At 50.3% G+C, this 16,161-nt stretch overlaps 1 protein-coding gene and 1 long non-coding RNA gene across 10 annotated transcripts in view; one reads left to right on the forward strand and one right to left on the reverse strand.

The window, feature by feature from the left end:
* The window catches only part of GALNT6 (polypeptide N-acetylgalactosaminyltransferase 6), a 42,077-nt gene extending 29,289 nt beyond the window's left edge, over positions 1–12,788 (reverse strand). The window contains exons 1-5 of one of the 9 annotated variants that reach the window (XM_077954319.1): positions 12,742–12,788; positions 11,027–11,160; positions 10,818–10,905; positions 9,315–9,404; positions 2,519–2,615 (exon numbers count right to left, since the gene is read on the reverse strand). The gene's annotated coding sequence lies outside the window, so the exon portion shown is untranslated. Of the gene's footprint in view, positions 1–2,518; positions 2,616–3,302; positions 3,328–9,314; positions 9,405–10,817; positions 10,906–11,026; positions 11,444–11,565; positions 11,926–12,741 lie in introns of those variants that run through there. The other 8 variants (XM_077954318.1, XM_077954315.1, XM_077954317.1 and 5 more) reach the window with 8 other exon arrangements.
* Positions 11,696–15,216, forward strand: LOC114670846 (uncharacterized). Its single transcript, XR_013401107.1, has 2 exons — positions 11,696–12,103; positions 14,741–15,216. It is a non-coding gene; the product is annotated as an uncharacterized LOC114670846 (long non-coding RNA).
* The last annotated feature ends 945 nt before the right edge of the window (positions 15,217–16,161 follow it).

The raw sequence follows: 16,161 nt of genomic DNA on the forward strand, positions 1-16,161 counted from the left end.
GCTTGGGCCTAGGAGTTCAAGACCAGTCTGCTCAACGTATTGAGAGCCCATTTCAACTAAAAATTTTAAAAATGAGCGAGGTATAGTGGTGCATACTGTAGTCCTAGCTGCTTGGGAGGCTAAAGCAGGAGGACTGCTGGAGCCCAGCGGGTTAAGGCTGCAATGAGCTATAATCGCACCACTGCTCTTCAGCATGGGTGACAGAGAGATTCTGTCTCTAAAAAAATAAATAAAAGTTATCTGTATCTACTTAAAAATTTAACAGAAACCTAAGATTTCACGACAACACATTCCGGGCAGGGCTGGGCATGGGCGTTCACCAGCCTCCACTCCCAGGCATGTGGATCTACGCCCTAGAGGATGAATGCGTGCAGAACTTTCTGTGCAGAGTTCTGGACACATAAGCTCACTGGTTAGGCACTGGACATTGGTGGCAAGGGACCTGGGCACAAATTCCAGTTCTTCCTCTTCTAGTAGTGGCACTGGACATTGGTGGCAAGGGACCTGGGCACAAATTCCAGTTCTTCCTCTTCTAGTAGTAGCACCTACCTCCTAGGGTTGTTATAAGGATTATGTTCCTTCCCCGCAGAACTCGTGGACAAAGCTTTGCAGTCTCTGCACATGGTAAGTTCCCACAAAGTGTTAGTTTTGATCATTAGCAGCTGTGTGACCCTTGGGTGATTTACTTAATCCCTCTAAACCTCAGTTTCCTCATCTATAAAGTGGGGGCAACTAATACCTAACTCATAGGATTGTGTGGGAGGATTAAATCAGATAATGTAGGTAAAATGCTTGGCAGAGCACCTGTCATACTAAGCCCTCAATAAATGGTATCATTTATTTCTCTTATTATAATAAACCCCTGCTTCACTTCCCAGCAGTTATCCTCAAGCACCTGGCCCTTGGGCAAAGCCAAAACATCACTCCCTGCATGTTTTGCTTAAAAATAACTCTGGTTGAACTATTTAGTGCCTATTGTTTAAATGCACAAGCTCCCGCCTGTGGAGAGGCCTGGTGTCTGAGACCTTGGGAGTATTTGGCCATCATGATCTCAAGTGGGGAGCTGGATTCACTCTGGCCTGGGGTAGAAATGTGGCTCTTTTATAACATCAGATTCAGCAGCACCATCAAAAATCAAACAAAAGAAATCTCTTGGAGCATCTATTTTATATTAACTAATGTCTAGGAGATAGGAGAGATTTGTTTATTCCACCAGTATTTACTGAATAACTGCCTCTATAGGTACTCTGCAAGAGGCAGGGGACACAGAGAAGTGCAAGGCCAGCCCTCAAGGATCCTACAGTCAGTTGGGGGCATCAGATTTTAAACAGAGATTACCCTGCGAGAAGCAGAATGAAAGAGGTACCCTTGAGTGCTGAAGGAGACGGCATGCAGGAAACACAGCAAATGGGGGAGGGCAATATCTGTGAACAAATCTCACGGGGGCAGAAACTTGGGCCGAGCACTAACCGGCGAGTAGGAGTCAGCGAGGCGAGGTGAGCACATTTCAGGCAGAAAGCACAGTACCTGCAAAGATCTAGAGGTGGGAGACAGCAGAGCCAGTCACAGAACTGTAAGCAGTCTGGTATGGCAGGAGTAGCAGAAATCAGGCCTGCAGAGGTGGCTGAAACCAAGTCCTAAGGGCCTTGTTCATCATGCTGAGGAGCATTTGCCCTTGACCCAAGGCATGGGGAGTAATAAAGCGTTAAGCTGGGAGCCCAGCATTACAGGAAGAGCAATATGACAGCGGTGGAGGGTATCTTGGAAAGGGACCTGCTTGGCAGCTGGATGACCCATTTGGAGTCTGACCCAGGAGAGTTAGTAGCAGTGTGGATGGAAGAGGGAGGGTGTGGTGCTAGGAAGACCCCCTTGGGTGATGGGGTGGGACAGTTTACCCCATCTGGTACACAGAGGGACACAAAGGCTCAATTCCTTTTCCCAAGGGATTTGAAAATCTTGTTAGAGAACGGGAACTGGCGGCACTGACCAGGTGAAGGAAGCACCTGTCCGGGGGGATTCAGGAGCAGGAAAAGGACCTTTCACTGAATACTCTTTTGTACTTTGAACCCTGACTATATTACTCATTCAAAAATGAATAAAATTAAAGCAGAATAGCACAGACAGTAAGTGCTAAGCTGAGAGAGGTGGAGTTCCCTGTGGGCTCGAAGAAGGCTTCGGGGAGGAAATGGGGATTCAGTGCAGCAGGAGTTTCTTGTCACAGAGGTTGAGCTATGCTGGGGCTAGCACAGGGGATTCACTTGAGCTAGACACCTCATCCATTCTGGAACTGTCCTGGCTAAGCCCACACAGAGGCCTACAGAATCGGGGAGTGTTGGCCATGACAACTTTGAACTGTCCCTGCAGGCTGCATCTTTTCCTGCTACTTTCCATCTACCTTCCCACTCCAGCAAGAAAGAGGGAGCACAGTTAGAAATAAAGGCGTGGTAACATTGTAGTTACTAGCTGTTGCCAGCGCTCAAGATTCACCCCCTCCAGGAAGGCCTCCTGACTGACTCACTCAGAATCATCCAGGTTACTCCAACTCCTTTATCCTGGCACTGCAGCAGGATCGTGGTCCCTCGCAGCAGGGTCTGTCTTTGCTTCTTTTATATTCCCTGGAGAAAGAAATCTAGGGTTAAATTGAGCTCTTCCTAGGCATCTAATCTCTCGATCCCATCTGGCTGCCTGAAGCTCTGTCTCTCTGAAACCTGCAGTTCCTCAAGGTACTAACCACATCCTGAACTGAAATGAGACACCTGGGATTAGACTTGGTGGTGAGGCACTCGTTCCCTAGTTTGTTTGCTTAGCATGAGGGCAACAGGAAAGAGTCCCTTAGAAGAGACACAGAATCTAGTGCAAGCCACAGGACTTTGGGGTTAAGGATTTTTGCTCCCTGTGTAGGAGATGATTCCCAGAAGTATGGTTAGCAAGGTCCTGGAGGTCGCCCCTCCGCCAGCCTTGGAGAAAAATAGCTGCTATTCTTTGCTATTCTTTCAAGTACAGAGCTTCACGAGATCTACCCCTAGTGTCTTGTGTATCTCCCTCACCTTTGGGCTCCCACACCTGGCCTCCTGCTTTCCTGGCAAGTGTGCCCGCAGCCCCCATCCACTCATTTCCCTCTTGCTGTGGCTCAGCATTTCTTCCCAAGTCTGTTTCCTCCAGCTACGCTTGGGCCTGCAACTCCTCAGACCATCCTTGGCTTTGATCCCGAGATGATGCCAGAAATCCTCTCTGAAAAGCCTGCCTAGATTGAACAAATGGGATTTGCTTCCCTGGCCCCACCGGCCAGAACACAAACTTACCTTCTCTCATTGGTGTAAGGAACTGAGGCTTTACCCAGCCCAGCTTGTATCAAACTGCTGATTACAATCCACTGTGATATTATAAAATAAATTCAGAGTGTTGCAAATCAGCATTCAAAAAATTCTTTAAAAGAACAGTTAGGACCAGGCACAGTGGCTCACACCTGAAATCCCAGCACTTTGGGTGGCCAAGGTGGGCAGATCACTTTAGTCCAGGAGTTCCAGACCAACCTGGCCAACATGGTGAAACCCCATCTCTACTAAAAATACAAAAATTAGCCAGGCATGGTGGCAGGTGCCTGTAATCCCAACTACTCAGGAGGCTGAGGCAGGAGAATCACTTGAACCTAGGAGGTGGAGGTTGCAATGAGCAGAAATTGTACCACTGTACTCCAGCCAGAACAAGACTCTGTCTCAAAGAAATAAATAAATAAAATAAAAGATCAGTTAGCAAAAAGAGACCAGTTAGCTGGGTATGGTGGCACACGCCTGTAATCCCAGCTACTTGGGAGGCTGATGCTCGAGGATCGTTTGAGCCCAGGAGGTTGAGGCTATAGTGAGTTATGATCGTGCCACTGCACTCCAACCTGGGCAATAGAGCAAGACTCTGTCTCAAAAAATAAAAATAAAGAAATTTTAAAAACCCAGAATAGAATGAAAAAGAAAATATCAAAGTGCATCACGTATCACATGTAACACAGGCAAGTATTCGTTTTTTCTTTTGCTTTCTTTTTTTTTTTTTTGGAGACAGGGTCTCACTCTGTTCCTCAGGCTGGAGTGCAGTGGCGCAATCTCAGCTCACTGCAGCCTCGACCTCCTGGGCTCAAAGGATCCTCCTACCTCAGCCTCTGGAGTAGCTGGGACCATAGGTGCGTGTCACCACGACTGGCTAATTTTTTTTTTTTTTTTGTAGAGATGCGGTCCCACTATTGCTGCCCAGGTTGGTCTTCAACTCCTAGGCTGAAGCAAGCTTCCTGCCTCGACCTCCCAAAGTGCTGGGATTACAGGTGTGAGCCATCACGTCCAGCCTGAAAAGAAAACTTTTATTTTAATGTTTGTTTCAGTCTATTAAAGATACACACTGCCTGATACAAAATTTAAATGATAAATTTGCTATTTAAAATTCATACATCTAAAGACAAAAGAAGTTTAAATGACACAATTTTCTTTTTTTTTTTTTTTTTAGACGGAGTCTCACGCTGTTGCCCAGGCTGGAGTGCAGTGGCGCGATCTCGGTTCACTGCAAGCTCCGCCTCCCGGGTTCCCGCCATTCTCCTGCCTCAGCCTCCTGAGTAGCTGGGACTACAGGCGCCCGCCACCGCGCCCGGCTAATTTTTTGTATTTTTAGTAGAGACGGGGTTTCACTGTGGTCTCGATCTCCTGACCTTGTGATCCGCCCGCCTCGGCCTCCCAAAGTGCTGGGATTACAGGCTTGAGCCACCGCGCCCGGCCCGACACAATTTTCAAATGATAGTTTTTTATGGTTTGTAGAATTTTCGCTTGTAATATGGTTAAATTATAAAACTGTCCTAAGATTTTTGGGATGCTCTGTCACATATAACAAGTACCAGGTCTTGATGTAAAAGTGTATTTCTCACTTTGGTCCAGTCATAGAAGTTTGAAAGCCAGCGACACAGTCCAAACCCCGCAGTTTATATTCTAGCCCCCCTCCAAAAAGCCTTCTCAGATCTCCCAGCAGAATTCATCTCTTCCCTGCTTTGCCCCTTAGCACCCAATTTTTATTTGTACTCCAGTCTCATCACAGCCCACCGTGTGTTTATGGACTCCGGGACCAGAAAGGCCATGCTGCTTTCAACTTTTTATCACCTGCAAAGTCTAGCACAAGTTTTACACATAGCAGGTGTTCCATAAACTGTTCTTTTTTTTGGAGACAGGGTCTCACTCTGTTAGCCAGGCTGAAGTGTGGCGGCGTGAACGCACAGTTTTCTGCAGCCTCAGCCTCCCAGGCTCAAGCAATCCTCCTAGCTCAGCCTCCTGAGTAGCTGGGACTACACAGGTCTGTGCCATCAGGCCTGGCTAGTTCCACAAACTCTTGTTAAATGAGATGAGGCTGGATGGGTTAAATGTGGAGCCCTGGTTTCACTAAATGATGTTCTGAATGCACTTACTGCAAGAAGTACTTGAGTTACAGGATATTCTGCCATTACACATTAGGTTGCTGTTTTGACTAGGTCTGTCTGTGAGTCTGACACCCTCATTTTATCATCAGCGAGGCCAGAGTGGTTAGGTGACTTCTCTACCAACACACGGCTAGTGGCTCCCAGGAGTAGAACCCGATCTCCCAACTCCTAGACCACTACTCTGTTTACCACACTCGTACCCTTGGAGGTTGAGTAGGGAATTTGGGGACCAGGCCTATCCTCCCTGAGCCTCACCGACTTTACCCTTTGATCCCCTTCCTGGCATTTGCCCTCCTCCCACTCAGGGATAAAAATGCTTTAAAGATACGGAAACTGGAAGTCCCAGGCAAAGTCTTAGCTTTTGTGAATGTGAGTCAGCCATCCAGAACACGCCCTAGCTGGCCAGGTGGCCTCTCTGTAACAATGTTTCTTTCTGTTTATCAGCTGAGCTGGTCACCTCCTTAGACGTGGCAGCAGGAAGCAAGCAGTCCTCACCACAGGGATATTTGCTCAAGTTACTCAGAGGAGGGCTCAATTACAAGTTTCTTTGGAAAGTGAAGACTGTCACCATCTTACCAGGCGCACAGGTGTATGGAGCTAGACATCATATTGGGGAGGGGGCAGGTCAATTTCACGCTACTGGTGGGGGAAATGGGGCTGAGACGCTGTTTGGCCAAATGACTGTCCTTTCTTCCTCATAAGCACTTTCTCTCCATCAAACACAACACTCATCTCAAGTCCTCTCTACTCATGCTGTGAACAGAAGAGCAAATTATCTCCTCCAAAGCCCTCCTCCCACCCCTGACCCTTTTGATCACAGAATGTGGGAGGTTTTTACTTTTCCCCATAATTACACCTTCAAGACACTTCAGCTTTTCCCCAAGACACAAGCTGCAATACTATGGCTTATTTTCCCAGGAAGATACACTGGAAATTATTTCTGTAGCTAGTCTATCAAGTTCCCCCCACATCTCAAGGTTCATTTTATGTTTGCATAATTTTTTTTTTTTTTTTTTTTTTTTTTTTTGAGACGGAGTCTCGCTTTGTGGCCCAGGCTGGAGTACAGTGGCCGGATCTCAGCTCACTGCAAGCTCCGTCTCCCGGGTTCACGCCATTCTCCTGCCTCAGCCTCCTGAGTAGCTGGGACTACAGGCGCCCGCCACCTCACCCGGCTAGTTTTTTGTATTTTTTAGTAGAGACAGGGTTTCACCATGTTAGCCAGGATGGTCTTGATCTCCTGACCTTGTGATCCGCCCACCTCGGCCTCCCAAAGTGCTGGGATTACAGGCTTGAGCCACCGCGCCCGGCCTTTTTTTTTTTTTTTTTTTTTTTTTTTTTGAGACAAGAGTCTCACTTTGTTGCCCAGGCTGGAGTACAGTGGCACGATCTCGGCTCACTGCAACCTCTGACTCCTGGGTTCAAGCAATTCTTTTTTTTTTTTTTTTTTTGAGACGGAGTCTCGCTCTGTCGCCCAAGCTGGAGTGCAGTGGCCAGATCTCGGCTCACTGCAAGCTCCGCCTCCCGGGTTTACACCATTCTCCTGCCTCAGCCTCCCAAGTAGCTGGGACTACAGGCGCCCGCCACCTCGCCCCGCTAGTTTTTTTTTTTGTATTTTTTAGTAGAGACGGGGTTTCACCGTGTTAGCCAGGATGGTCTCAAACTCCTGACCTCGTGATCTGCCCGCCTCGGCCTCCCAAAGTGCTGGGATTACAGGCTTGAGCCACCGCGCACGGCCGGGTTCAAGCAATTCTCATCCCTCAGCCTCCCGAGTAGTTGGGATTACAGGCACCCGCCACCACTTCAGGCCTAATTTTTGTGTTTTTTTTAGTAGAGACAGTGTTTCACCATGTTGGCCAGGCTAGTCTTGAACTCCTGACCTCAAGTGATCTGTCTGCCTTGGCCTCCCAAAGTGCTAGGATTACGGGTGTGAGCCAATGCGCCCAGCCTGTTTGCATATTTTAAGCTTAAATTACCCAAACGTGGATTTTCTATTGAAAAACTCAACCCAACTTCGCTCACCACTGTATACCTAGAGCAGTGCTTGGCATGTGGTAGGCTCTCGGTTAATATTTGTTGACTTATTCCAAGAAAAAGTCACCAAAAATCAAAATAATATGCCACCAAACAGGAGGTTCAACAGTTCACAGGTTTTTCACTGGAGACCCTGTAGGCCCTGCCAGGTGGGACAGGGGTATGCAACGGTTCATCCCTAGGAGTGCAGAAGTGAAGGAGGGAGGGTTCCAGGTGGGGACAAGGTGGGATTCTCTAATCACCTAGGAGCCTTGGTGACAACCAGACTGGGCTTGAGGTGGGCAGTTGGGGGAAAGGACAGAGAAGAGACAGGGAAGTGATGAGAAGGGTGGAAGACAGGAAGGGTATTCCCAAAGGCTTCTTGGGCCAGTCTTCAGATTGGGAAGGAGGGTTAATGGGAGAGACTAGAACTGAATTTTTCCTTCTCTCCTCACCCCCCCGCCCCCCCCCCCCGTCTGCTCTTGGCTGCAGAACTTTTACCTGGGGCCACTGGCTACTCAATGTACCATCCCCTGGGCTCAGGGTCTGTGCCCAGCCTCCTATGCTAGCCAGCCTTCCCAATTTCCCCATTGCTGCCAGAAGCATCGAAGTCCTTGAAACAAGCCAGTCTTCAGACATGTCCTTTTTAATCCTGTCTCAATTTCAGGTTCACCCCACACCCGCTCCCAAGTCCTGCTGATTCATTCCCTGCCTCCTGGTTTCTCACCGTCCTTTCTGCTTTCAAAACCTTCATTTGAAATTGCGTCTTTATCAACCAGCATCTGGAGGATCAGCAGGAGCTGCTGCCAGCCACCTTTGCCTCAGGCCCCTCTCTCTCTTTCACAATCAGGACAGCCGTATTCATATTCCTTGAGTACTGTTTGACTGTGGCAGAAACACAGAGGGCCTGGCCGGGTTGCTTCCTGTTTGCTGTTCACCCTCAAGCCCAGCCAGATGCTTGGCACTCACTGGCTATCTTTTCCTCCTCAAAGCCTTTTCCTTATATTCTTGCTAAGCAAGCCGTATTTCTTTTCTTTCAGATTCTTACCAGAGACTCCCCTCTTTCAAGAGGGCTTCCTAGACTAAGGGGCATCTTGCTGCCTCAGTTTCTAGGTGTTATTTGTTTCCAAGGTTCTCTACTATCCGAGCTTTCCTTATGTGGGACTTCCCCACTAAATATCATGGAGAAGGGAGAACCAACAGGCCCAGACGCTAGACCACCTGGATCCTGTTTTCCTTCTCCTTCCCAATCCTTGAGTCTTGGTCCCCAAACTTCTGTCTCCAGAATGTTCTTCCTGACCAATCTACCTGGCCTTCCAATCCCTGTCACACCCCTCCGCCTTGAGGTGTATGGCAATGCTATTTTGCTAGTCTGTCCTTCATTCTCTATTATATGCAGAGCTGAGGACTGGGTTGCTTTCTTCCTTCAAATCTCTACCTAGGCCTTAGGACCAGGTTGTTCAGTGTACAAGAGAATAAGCGGATCCCACAGGGCTGTCAGGTGCCACAAAAGTCTTCTAACAGTCCTTCTCCTCCCTGGAGTGAGCTCACCCGTGTTCACCACACAGGCCTTTTACACAGCACAATTGCAGCATTGAGCTCGACACAGAGGCAGGCACTGCCCTGCACTTAACCTCCTGCTTTTTCAAATCCTCAGTCTCGTCCCTATCAAATGAGAATGAACATTTGGGCTTTCCCAGAAACGGGCAGAGGGCTGTGTAAAGAGCTGAGTAGCTACGGCATGGACACACCCAACCTGGTCTTCAGCATCACTTCCAGGGCTGGAGATGTTGGAACACATCCGTGGGAGCCAGAAGATGCTAAGGAGAATGCCATCACCATTTTAAATATTACTGCTTACCATATCAAATCAAGTTAGTTATCTTCTCTGTTTTACACAGAAGGAAACTGAAGCACAGGGAGGTGAAGTAACTTGACCAAGGTCACACAGCTAGAAAAGTAGCAGAGGCAGAATTTGCGTTCAGGCCTATGCATCTCCAAAGCCCTCTCTCTTAACTATGACATCACATTGTCTTGCATTTGACTGGTGCTTGGAGCTTTGCCAAAACACTTCATATACACCTTCTCATTTGCTCCCCACCCAGGGAGTGTTTATGTGTTTGGCTAAGGTTATACATCGAAGTTAGTGACAGGGCTGAGTCAGCTGCCTGCCTCCATGTTACTCACTGCCTCCCTGCTCTGAGAGGCCCTCAGCCCTAGGGTTAGCTGCTCCTTCTGGTCCTGAGGTCTGTTCGAGGCAATGGTTGCATAGACTAAGTTCATGCTCATATTCCCTGTCCCCACTTCTTCCAGCTGAACTTGGGCTAATATGTTTCTGACCTCACAGGGCACCTGAGACACATCAGGGCCTCCCCTTCTCTGCCCTGAGCTCTTCCATGCTGCTACGGGTAGGAGTCAGCTGTTCTGCCCACTGTAGGACTGTGGGCAGCATTACTGAGGTGAAGTCATCTTGAGCAGCCCAGTCTCCTGCACACTTCCCTCTTTCTTTTGAGGGTCCTGTCCTGCTCTCTGCCCTGGTACCCCTGGAAGCAGCTTTCTCTGATTACCTCTGGGTTCCTAAAGTGCCTGGCACCATTAAGGAACTGGAGCTAGGGAAATGCCTGCAATGCTACTGGCTCCTGCTAGGCAACTGGAATCAAAGCATCTTTCTTTCTCTCTCTCTCTCTTTTATTTTAGACAGAGCTTTGCTCTTGTTGCCCAGGCTGGAACGCAATGGGGCGATCTCGACTCACTGCAACCTCCCCTTCCCGGGTTCAAGCAATTCTCCTGCCTCAGCCTCCCAAGTAGCTGGAATTACAGGCGCCTGCCACCACGCCCGGCTAATTTTTTGTATTTTTTGTGGAGATGGGGTTTTGCCATGTTGGCCAGGCTGGTCTACGAACTCCTGACCTCAGGTGATCCACCCGCCTCAGCCTCTCAAAGTGTTGGGATTACAGGCGTGAGCCACCACACATGGCTGGAACCAAAGCATATTACGAACCCCTCACCTGACCTGGTTTTGGTCATCACATGAATTTGCCTGTCTCATCCTTCTTAACCTTTCCTTTGATGGGAAGGGAGACAGCTCATCTGTCTGGAGCGGAGAATAGGTCCTGTGTGGTGCACACACATCTCTGGTAAAAGGAGCAAAAGTCCTCGAGGCTCTTTGGTGCGTCCAGAACTATGAACCTCACCCAGTGCCTGTAAATTGTGTGTGGGCCTGGGGGCGAGCTCAGAGCATAGAGTTAACACCCTTTCTGAGAGTGCTGCAATGGGTTGTCGGCTGTTAGAAGGGTTCTGTTGTAAGCTTTGCTGGCAAACTGACTGCCCCCCCACACCCTTACACAGAAGAGCCCCATCCTACCCTCTGCAGAGGTCTGGGTCTGCGATGATTGGCCCTGAGTGCAAGTAAAAGCTGTTTCTCCTTTTTGTCAGCCTGGGAATCTGAACAACTGAGGAAATAGGGAAGTCGGTGACAGTCAGTCATGAACACCCAACAGATTCCATTTCCCCGCAGCAGGAGGCAGATCCCTCCCCACCCCCAAAAGCCCCCAGGCTCGGGAGGGAACCAACCAAGCAAGGATCAGACCGATCTCCACCAGCGAGGCTTCTCCTCGCTGTCCCCTTCTGCTCAGGCGCAACGTGGCAGGGCAGGAGGAAACCTCTCTGGAAGAGATGCCTTACCAAAGCACATGGGGTGGCCCGACCTGGGGAGACGGGGCACAGAAGGAATGCAGGGCGTGGATGGGTGAGGGGAAGAGGGTGTGGAGCCCTGTCTCTGGCTGGTCCCCCTCTCACCCCTCCAAGTTCCAGAGGCCTGGGCTCCTCATTCATCTCGTAAGCGCCAAGGTGGAGGGGGGTCCTACCGAGGGAGGAGCTAGAGGCCACCGCGACCAGCAGAGAGCGAAGGCAGGAGGGACCAGCCTGGCCCAGCCCCTTCATTTTACTGTCGGGGGTGGTGAGGAGGAAGAGGAAGAGGCGAAGGCTGGCGGAGGAGGAGTTGAGAGCGAGGACTCGGCAGAAGCGAGCTCCGCCGGAGGGAAGTCCAAGCAATCGGAGAACTCAGGGGAACCCTCCCGGGGAGAGGGTCGCGGGCTCCTTCTGCCGCTTACCTGTCGCGCCGAGGCAGAGCCGCAGCCGCGCCGCGGAGCCGCTCCCGGGCTTCCCCACCGGACGGCCGGGAGGGTGGGGCCGGTGCGGGACCTCCCCCAGCTGCCCGAACGCGCCCGCCCCGCCCCTCCCGGGCCAGGTGCAGCGGCTCCCGCTGTGTCCCCAGCGTGCTGCGGGCCCGGGAACTCCAGGCAGACGGGCAGAGGAGCGCCCCGGCTTCTCTGCGTCTCAGCCTGCCCCGGGGGTGCGGTCTCTGCGACCAGGCTTTCAGCACGGAAAAAGATTGGAGGGTCCAAGTCACCCCAAAGACGACAGGCATTAGCAGAGCCGCTGGCGGCGCGTGCATGGAACCGGAATGTGCTGCGCGCCCGCCCGGAGCGCTCGGAGCCCGGAGGCCTGCCCGGGAGGGGAAACGCAGCTAGGCGGCCATGGGCCCCGGGGTCCTGCCCCAGGCTTGCTTCTCATTTGCGCTCCATCCAACAAGAGCTCGTATTCCGTGTGCCATGAACTGTGCCAAGGGCTCCAAGTGCCAGGCATCAGGTGAATCCCAGCCCCAGCAAACTTTAATAACTACTATGATTATTCCGAATGTACCGAGGAGGCAGCTGCTCACACAGCAGAGGGTGTTTCTCAAAGCGGGACACCCCCCCCCTCCCCGCACCAGCAGCGCCAGTCAGAATCACCTGACAACTTTTTAGAACTTTTGGCCGGGCGCGGTGGCTCATGCCTGCAATCCCAGCACTCTGGGAGGCCGAGGCGGGCGGATCACAAGGCTAGGAGTTCGAGACCAGCCTGGCCAACATGGTGAAACCCCGTCTCTACTAAAAATACAAAAAATTAGCTGGGCGTAGTGGCGGGCGTCTGCAATCCCAGCTACTCGGGAGGCTGAGGCGGGAGAATCGCTTGAACCCGGGAGAGGGAGGTTGCAGTGAGCCGAGATCACACGACTGCACTCCAGCTTAGAGACAGAGCGAGATTACGTCTCAAAAAGAAAAAAAGAAATGGGCCCAACCCCAGACCCAAATATTCCAAAACTCGGCTTAGGCCTAGCGATTTGTGTTTTTAAAAGCCCTCAGGGTGATTCCTGTGCATGCTCGATGAGAACCCTGAACAATTAGTGGCAGGGCTGGAATGAGAATCCTGGTAAACCCGCCTTCTAAGCCGGTGTTGGGAATTACCCCGCCAGGGCCCGTGCTGCTCACTGGTGCTCTTCGGTGCTGCCTCGTGTGCGGCAATCTTCTGGGGCCTTAGCAACAGAGAAGGGGGGCGCATGACTCCAAATAGCCAATAATTTGAAAACTTTCTATGGTGGAAACTTCTACCAGTAGTTCAGTTTCTCTTTTGTTTTGATATTTAAATAAATTTGTCTCTTTCTCTTTTCTTTCTTCCTCAGGGTCTGCTGCCCAGCCTCCCTCCTTTTTTTTTCTTTTTTTCTTTTCTTTTACTTTTTTTCTTTTCTTTCTTTCTCTCCCTGTCTCTCCTTTCTCTCTTTCTCTCTCTCTCTCTTTCCTTCTTTCTCTTTATTTCCTTCTTTTTCTCTGTTTCTCTCTTTCTCTTCTTCTCTTTCTTTTCTTGCTCTACTGCCCAGGCTGGAGTGCAGTGGAGCTATCATGGCTCACTGCAGGCTTGACCTCCGGACTCAAGCTGTTCTCCTGCTTCAGCCTCCACAGATGCATGCCACCATGCCTGGCTAACTTTTGTATTTTTTGTAGAGAGGGAGTTTTGCCATGTTGCCCAGGCTGGTTTCAAACTCCTGGGCCACGCCATCCTATTGCCTCGGCCTTGCAGAGTGCTGGGATTGGAGGCATGAGCCACCAACTCCAGCCGTGAATTTGTATTTCTTTTTTTTTTTTTTTTTTTTTTGAGACGGAGTCTCGCGCTGTCACCCAGGCTGGAGTGCGGTGGCCGGATCTCTGCTCACTGCAAGCTCCACCTCCCAGATTCACGCCATTCTCCTGCCTCAGCCTCCAGAGTAGCTGGGACTACAGGCGCTCGCCACCTCGCCCGGCTTGTTTTTTGTATGTTTAGTAGAGACGGGGTTTCACCGTGTTAGCCAGGATGGTCTCGATCTCCTGACCTCGTGATCCGCCCGTCTCGGCCTCCCAAAGTGCTGGGATTACAGGCTTGAGCCACCGCGCCCGGCCCGTGAATTTGTATTTCTAAGACCCTAAGACCTGGGAGCAGGAGCATGAGTGAGTAGATCCTAGCAAGAAGACAGTTCTGACACGCACTGGGAAAGGCAGGGAAGCCATCTGGATGTTAACAGGTGAATGAAGAAAGTAATCTTTTTTCTAACCTGAGACTCCAAGGTAGGGTTGAGCTATTCAGAAGGTGAGGTGTTCTTTGATGGAGTCAGGAAAGAAGGCCAGCAGAGTGTGGAGAAGAAGAACTTGCCCAGCCACACGTGATCAGAGTGACGTGAAGGATGGACATTCTCCCGGGAGTAGAAAGGGGGGCATCCGCTCACTCTTGGCATGGTGCCCAACTCCCCCAACTCTAAGCAGCCTTCCACCAACTCCCTTCCTTTCACATTCCAGGCTGTGGGCTTTAAGCTCCAGAGAGACTTTCTACAGAGCTTCCTTGAGCATCCCTTAGCCCCTCTGTCGACCCTCTGGACTCTGATTCCAACTCACTGCCCCAGCTGCTTCTATTCTTGTCATGTGCCTTACTTGACAGCTGTCTTTCTCAGAAGGAGGGCACTTCCTGTGGAAGACTGTGGGATGCTGCCCCTCATGTCTCTCTTCTTGGGTCTGAACACTCCCTGTACAGGTCCGACCTACTGTCTTTGCTCTGTCCTTCCTCCACCTCTGCCCTCTGACCCCCAGGGGTTGTGTGATCCTGACCTGAGTCCGGCACCTTCGTCAGGACCCAACCTAACCTGAGGTGAATGGTCCCTATTCCTTCCCAGGACAGGGTCATGACCATTACCCCCAGCCTGGAGCTCCTGAGAGGCCCGGGCCCAGCTTCCCAAGAAGTAGCAGCAGTCTGCGTTGTGTGTTTTGCATTCCAGAATGTGTGTTTGCATTACTCATCTGATTTTACTTCAGCTGACACTGATTTTAAACGTGACTTGGAATCCTCAGAATAATTAGCTGCCTAATTTGGAGGTGCATGTAGTTCGCAGGATGTGTGACCCACCCCTAATGTGTCATGCACTGCGCTGTTCTCTCCTAACAGGAAGGACGGTGCAGGCTTCCTCTCCACCATGCCAGGAAGGTTTGCAGATGAGCCACCACAGAAGAGGGACTGCAACCTCAGTCTCCGCTGGTGCAGGCAACTTTCGAAAAATGGTTTTTCAGGCTGGGGGTGGTGGCTCACACCTGTAATCCCAGCACTTTGGGAGGCTGAGGTGGGAGATCGCTTGAAGCCGCGAGTTTGAGTTCAGCCTGACACAGCGAGACCCTGTCTCTACAAAAAATAAAAATACAACAGACATGGGGGCCCACTTGAGGGTGGAGGGTGGGAAGAAGGAGAGGATCAAAAAACTACCTATTGGGTACTATGCTTGTTACCTGGATGACAAAATAATCTGTACACCAAACCCTTGTAACATGCAATTTACCCATGTAACAAACCTGGACATGTACTCCTGAACCTAAAAGTTTAAAAAAATATATGATTATGAAAAAATGAAAATAAAAAAATTAACTGGGTGTGTTGGCATGTGCCCGTGGTCCCAGTTACTTTGGAGGCTGAGGTGGGAGGATTGCTTGAGCCTACGAGTTAGAGGCTGCGGTAAGCTATGATTGCAACGCTACATTACAGTCTGGGCAACAGAGCAGGACCCTGTCTCTGGAAAAAAAACAACAACAACAATAAAAAATGGGTTTCTGTAAATGAAAAAGTTATATATAAATGAAATGGAAAATAAAAATGAAAAAGTTATATATGCACATGGTAAGAAGTCAGGCACTATGAAAATGTATACAGTGAAAGCTCCATTTCCGACCTCTCTAGACATTGTCTCTATCTCCAGAAACCTTGGGTCCAAGGTCCCATACATATTCATGACTGAAAGTTCCCATAAGCGCTTCTGCAGGACATGTCCAGATTCTCTTAGCTGCAAAGACCCGGGATGACCCCTTCTCAGGAAGTCCTGTGAATTTCTTTTTTTTTCTCACAATCTTATATTTACTTCTTGGCTGTTTTAGATTTGGGTTTTGGTGTTCTGAGTTTCACTTTTCACATGAGCCTGCGTCAAGGGGGTTCTCCCTGTAAGGCAGGAAACCTGGAAGGGAGCAGAACAGTGGAAGCGTGACAAGGCAGCTCTGCCAGGCCGTTGACACCAGCCCTGGCCCTTATCTAGACTGTTCCTTCCACAGGGTCCCCGATGAGGGGATACCCACCTCTGGGTGGGGCAGAGTGAGGGAGACCTGCCTTTCAGAGGGAGGTGCTGGCTCCACTTAGCTACGGGAGTGTGCAGGGGATGCTGTGAACTTGCCAAGGAGGTTAGATGGGAGGCCAGCTGGTCAACCTCCCCCTCTCCTATCATTACCTCTCATTTCACTCTCCCGTACCCTGAGGGAAACAAGGGAGTCTCCCACTCCCTCCCTACCTCTGTGTTTCTTATCTGTAAAGTGCAGTTAATGAGACCTAGG

This window comes from Macaca mulatta, chromosome 11 (genome assembly GCF_049350105.2).
Source record: "Macaca mulatta isolate MMU2019108-1 chromosome 11, T2T-MMU8v2.0, whole genome shotgun sequence".
NCBI classification, from domain to species: Eukaryota; Metazoa; Chordata; class Mammalia; order Primates; family Cercopithecidae; genus Macaca; species Macaca mulatta.